The sequence below is a fragment of the Ambystoma mexicanum genome, chromosome 5p (genome assembly GCF_040938575.1).
Source record: "Ambystoma mexicanum isolate Mex_15411 chromosome 5p, UKY_AmexF1_1, whole genome shotgun sequence".
NCBI classification, from domain to species: Eukaryota; Metazoa; Chordata; class Amphibia; order Caudata; family Ambystomatidae; genus Ambystoma; species Ambystoma mexicanum.
In genome coordinates, this window is record NC_090930.1 from 1354501717 (window position 1) to 1354507840 (window position 6124).

Sequence of the window (6124 nt, forward strand, 5' to 3'; positions counted from 1 at the left end):
ACTTCAATGGCCACCATGGAAGGGGAAACGGGACTATACATAGTCCCTTCTCCCCTTCCATGGTGGCCATTTTCATTGTTTACTACGGCCGCCAAGGAAAGAGAAAACGGACTACGTTTTCTCTCTGCAGTGGCCATTCTTTTTACTTTTGGAACTTTTTTCCCATCTGTGAAATGCCATGTGTCTCACAGCCAGGGAAAAAAATAATCACTTGTACCACGATCTAATGGGCCGGGGCACTAATGGAAATATTCCCCTCGACTGCGTGCCTTTACTGCATATGGTAATGCCCCCAGTGCCTTCATAACTATGGGGGCACGTGGGTATTACCTTATGTGGTAATGGCCCGCAGTCGAGGGGCATATTGCCCAATTAAAGCCCAGAGAGAGGATCCTAGAGCAAGAATTGTATATGAACACTTCATGGGCTATATGACCTTTTCAGGGACCCCATTGGAAATAAAGAGTGTGACAGAAATGAGAAGCTTAGAATTTTCTTAACTGTATATAAACAATTTCATATCACCAATGCTTTCATGGTCAGAAACAATGGCTATTTCCCTCTTCATTCTGTGGTTTTATCATGCACCATCCCATGATACAATTACCTCCGGTCCCAGAGAAGAACAGAACACATTTACGTTTATGTTTCTTAGAGAATGTGCCTACTTGCCACACATGATCCAATATATTAGTTCATATAGTAGAGGGCTTGGTGTGTGCCCAATTTAAAAAATCTGAACTTATCAGAGAGTTCCATTGCTTAAAAGTGCCTTAAAAGTGCCTTGACTATGCCATGGTAAAATTTGCAAATAGATCTTATTGGACTAGTACAACAATCCTCTCAAGGAAGAACGTATATGCCAACCATCATTTGTCTGATGTTTAAAGAGTTTGACTGCATACTGTTCATAAACTGCAGCCTTATTGCTATGGTATGTCCCCAAACCTTAGGTTACCCCAGCATGTTGAGTCTAATATTGGAAGTCACCTTACAAGCAAAACATGACACTGGCTTGGCAGATATTGGGTGTGAAAAGAAAATTGTACATTTCCTGCCATCTAACTGCCAGAATCGGTTGGTAAGTGATAGAAACATGCACTCGTACCATTGCAAAGATACATCAAACATGTATACAAGAGAAAGGCCCATAAAGTGATAACTAAAAGCCCCTGATACAGCAACCAACCTCACCCTTCCTGACACTAAGGGGATTTCTGCTGCTTTGAAGACATCATGAAGTAAGACACAGCCAACAGATTCAAAGTCCAAACAAACATGTTTCATTAACTTAAATGCCAGGATGGTTGAAGGCCTAACTTGCCATATGCTAAGGTGGGATTCCCCTACCTAGGAAAACTAAGCGTAGTTAGACTCAGTAAATTGAACTTAAAAATCTGTCTCTGTCCAAACCCTATACTTGCCCTCACAAAAGCTATATAATGTGTAGAGAGGTCAGCATCACAAGTAACAGCGTTCCAAATAAAGTTCTAAGCTTCTTCCAGCTCCTTGCTTACTATCCAGCTTCTCTTCCCCAAGTTCAAGACACTTCCACAAAGTCTCGGGGTTCCCTTCCCCAAGAAGACAATACAGTTAAAAAAAAAGGAGTCTTGAGGTTCCTTTCCTCAACACAACCACTAAGTTCATAAGGTCTCAGGTTTTCCCTTCCCCAAGGCTTCAGTCTGTTCAGCTTGCCAACTTGTACTTAGTCTCAGTCACTCAATATTAAAAATCACTTTCAGGTTAACTTTACTCTCCTTCTGGTTTCTTGACAGTTCATACAGATTTCTTCTGCTTCGCTTCATCAATCTCTATCATACGCTTGGATTTGCTCTCTGTATGTTTCTTTGGCTTTTACAGATAGGGTATCACCAGTCTAGGAACAGTTGTCGCACCACACGGTTCACCCATTACCGGTCACGAAAGCAGTAACCCTAGGCTTTCTTGCCCACACAGACTCTTCTGTAACTGCACCTGTATTCTGGTTCACATTCACTTGCCTTTCTCCTTGCCAGCCTTTTAACTATGCTGCAATGTGTTTTCCTCTTTGCCAATCTCTGGGCTTTGTCACAATGTGTAATTTTATACAGTTCACTTGGTGGTGCTCTCTTTCCTTCCCCACATTGCTTTCACACTCTTAAGCAGTATTCAATCTTTACTTTTTTCTGCATTTCATAAGATGTGTTCTTTGCTTTAAGAATAATGTTCATGTACTTCACACAAACTTGTCATCTGCTAATCGATTTGCCAAAAACTTCAATTTAGTTCATTATTCAATAATTCAGAGCTTTTATTCTGTTGCTCACAGTTCATCTTATTCGTATATTCATCACAACCCGTTGCGTGGGTTTACTATGTTTTGCATATCATCTTTCGTTCATTCGGCATTCACGTTTGCTGTCTAACAGCCCCCGGGAGCTCCTTGTTTTGAGTGTTTGCTCATGTACACTCACCAGACCATGGTGTCTCCCCCTGAGCAGCTGCTTTCTCTTCTGCTGCTCTGCAGATACATTTCCCTCAGATTGCAAGCCCCGCTCGCATTTCACTGCACTCTCTGTGGGTTGCTGGCAGCTCCACTTGATTCCCAGGGACACAGTCGGTAGCTTGCAGCTTTCTGATTTCTTCCGTGCCTGCAGCTCGTGCTATGGGCATCTGACCAGTGAGGCTCCCACCACTGTGGCCCTCTCATGGCCCACCCAGGCCTCTGCTCCACAGCTCCTTCGGGATACTTGCCAGCCTCCTGACTTCCCTGCAGAACCCTACGTGTCTGCCTCCTTCTGCACAGGATTCTCCCCTCAGGCTCACAACGCTCGGCCCGGCTTCTCTCCTGCTGGTCTCTTCTTTCTCCTTGTCAACTCCACCTTTTATACACATGCAACCATTTGACAGGTTGCAGGTGTGAGTCCTCAGTCTCAATTGTCTGACCATACTTAGTGGAGTACTCTGAACTTGCCTGACCGTTACAAGAGTCTGCAGGCCTCTTCCTCATCTCTTTACTAGAGTGGTGAAATGACATGTTAGTGTGCACTACTCCCAGTCACCTCTTCTTCGTCCTGGTACTATAACGTTATGAAAGAGGCTAAATGGTTTGCAATAGCCTATAATGGCAGTGGGAGGGTGAGGTTGGTTCTCACAAGCAAAAGGTGGTTACCATGTCTCACCTGCGGATATCCTCTTCCCAATACCCAGGGACCCTCCACTCAGGTGATCCTCCATTGCATCTCCACCCCAGAGTCAGGATCCAAAAGCAATGACCTATTCCCCTTGGATCCAGAAGAGGATCCAAGGGGAATAGGTGCGAGGATACCCTCAGGTTTCCCACATCGCCCACCCCAGAACACCAAACTGGTGTCTCCAGTCTTTAGAGACCTTGGGCCTCATTACGACCCTGGCGTTAAAGGTTTAACGGCGCCGTAAAAGGTGTCGGTGCCGTTAAACCCTTAACGCCTGATTACGAGTTCCCTTTGCAGGACCCGACCTTAACGCCTGCTTTTAGCAGGCGTTAAAGTAGGGTGCCGCAAAGGGACCTTGGTGCTAAGTACGGTGCCGCAATTTGCGGCACCTACTTAGAGCCTTCCCCATTCCCATTGAGCCCTATGGGGCAAATATGGGAATGGGGAAGGGCCCATGGTGAATGGGGAATTACCGCCCCGCCAACCTTGGAATGGGGCGGTAATTCCGCCATTCACCATGGCGGACCCCGGCATGGACCATGGTGCTAATAGCACCATGGTTTAGCGCTGGGGTCGTAATGAGGCCCCTTATCTTATTTCCAAAACAAGTAACACTCAAATGTGTCCTTTTGGCTATGAAAGAACACACAGTGACTGGAAACAAAAATATTTTGGTGGGGGCTACAGCCAGTCCATCTCTGCAGTGGCAAAGTAATTTTTTATTTATTTTAATATTTTTTATTTTGATATTTATATAGCGCACAAAGCTCAGACACATCTAGCGCTTTACCTTAAGCATATGGTTACAGTAAGTGCTTGAGGAAAAAGGTTACAATAGTTACAGACCAGGTATGCATTGGACCTGGATAGTGCAAAAATGCATACTTGGAAAAGCTTGCCTCTTGTTGCAGGGAACTGCATCAGGAGTACATAAGAGGGACATAATAGGTACATTAATACATACTTGGGAAAGCTCGCCTCTTGTTGCAGGGAACTACATAAGGAGTATGTATGAAAGACATAAGTACATTTACTACATATTTGCGAAAGCTCACCTCTTGTTACGGGGAACTACATCAGGAGTACCTATGAAAGACATAATAGGTACATTTAATACATACTTGGGAGAGCTTGCCTCTTGTCCCGGGGAACTACATCAGGAGTACGTGTGAGGGACATAATAGGTACATTTCAATCAGATGCGAAATATTTGTGGTGCCTACCCCATGTTGCAGGGCGGCAGCAGCACACAGATGCGAAAGTCCAGCAACGGGCAAAATGTATGGTGCCTACCCCATGTTGCAGCGTGGCAGCAGCACACAGATGCAAAAGTCCAGCAGTGGGCAAATCCATGGTGCCTACCCCATGTTGCAGGGCGGAAGCAGCACACAGATGTGAAAGTCCAGCAATGGGCAAAATGTATGGTGCCTACCCCATGTTTGCAAGGTGGCAGCAGCACACAGATGCGAAAGTCCAGCAATGGGCAACATGCATGGTACCTACTGCATGTTTCATGGCGGCGGCAGCACACAGATGCGAAAGTCCAACAATGGCAAAATACATGGTGCCTACCCCATGTTGCAGGGTGGCAGCAACACATAGATGCGAAAGTCCAGCAAAGGGCAAAATACATGGTGCCTGCACCAAGTTGCAGGGCAGCAGCAGCACACAGATGCGAAAGTCCAGCAATGGGCAAAATGTATGGTGCCTACCCCATGTTGCAAGGTGGCAGCAGCACACAGATGCGAAAGTCCAGCAATGGGCAGCATGCATGGTACCTACTGCATGTTTCATGGCGGTAGCAGCACACAGATGCGAAAGTCCAACAATGGCAAAATAGATGGTGCCTACCCCATGTTGCAGGGTGGCAGCAACACATAGATGCGAAAGTCCAGCAAAGGGCAAAATACATGGTGCCTGCACCAAGTTGCAGGGCGGCAGCAGCACACAGATGCTAAAGTCAAATTAGTGGCCAAAGAAATGGTGCCTTCCCCATGTTGCAGGGCAGCAGCAACACCCAGATGCGAAAGTCCAGCAATGGGCAAAATACATGGCTATGTACATCGCATAGCAATACATGGGCAAAGTACATGGCAGCACACAGATGCGATCAGGAAAGGTGGGGGGGCCACACATAGCATCACATGCGACTGAGGGAGGGGGGCACACAGAGCAACACAGGTGACCAGGGGGGTGGCGGGCACAAATAGCAACACAGGCGACCAGCGGGTCTGGGGGGCACACATAGTATCACAGGTGACCAGGGGGGGGTGAGGGGCACACAGGGCACACACAGCATCACAGGCAGCCAGAGGGATGTGGGGGGCACACATAGCATCACAGGAGACCAGGGGGAGCGTACCAGAAGCGGACAGGGAGCTGACAGGGGTCTTAGAAGTGGGTCTTGGAAGAAGGGGGCCGGCTAAAGCCTGCCATTCCATAGATGACTAGTTTGTCTGGCCTGCTGGCCAATCAGTACGCAGGTGAAGGTGGAGAGGACCCAAGAGGCAGCCTTTGTGAGCAAAATAATGTGGTGGCCATCTTTAAATTAACCACGAAAAGGCAAACAAGGGCAGACAGGGCTTACAGGATGCAAATCAGCCAGAAAAGCATTGCCCAAACAAGGCTGAACAAAATCCACTGTTGCACAGATGAAACTGTAGGCTTGCATTGTAAAATAAAAGAAAGTTCAACCCCAAGGATCTCCACTTTTTTATATTGTATATTTCAGATTGGTGCAGCAGAGGTTAATATAAAGCATCACAATTTCACCCTCAATGCTTCAGCGTGATGTTCATCCAGCAGGGCGAGAAGATCAGCCAGGCTCCGGTGGTAAGGAGCAGCTGCTGATGATAATGCTGCACACGGAGAAGAGGGAAGGCAACGAGTTACGTTATGAATGGGCCTTGAAGAAGGGGGCCGGCTAAAGCCTGCCGGTCTCCGGTTGGCCA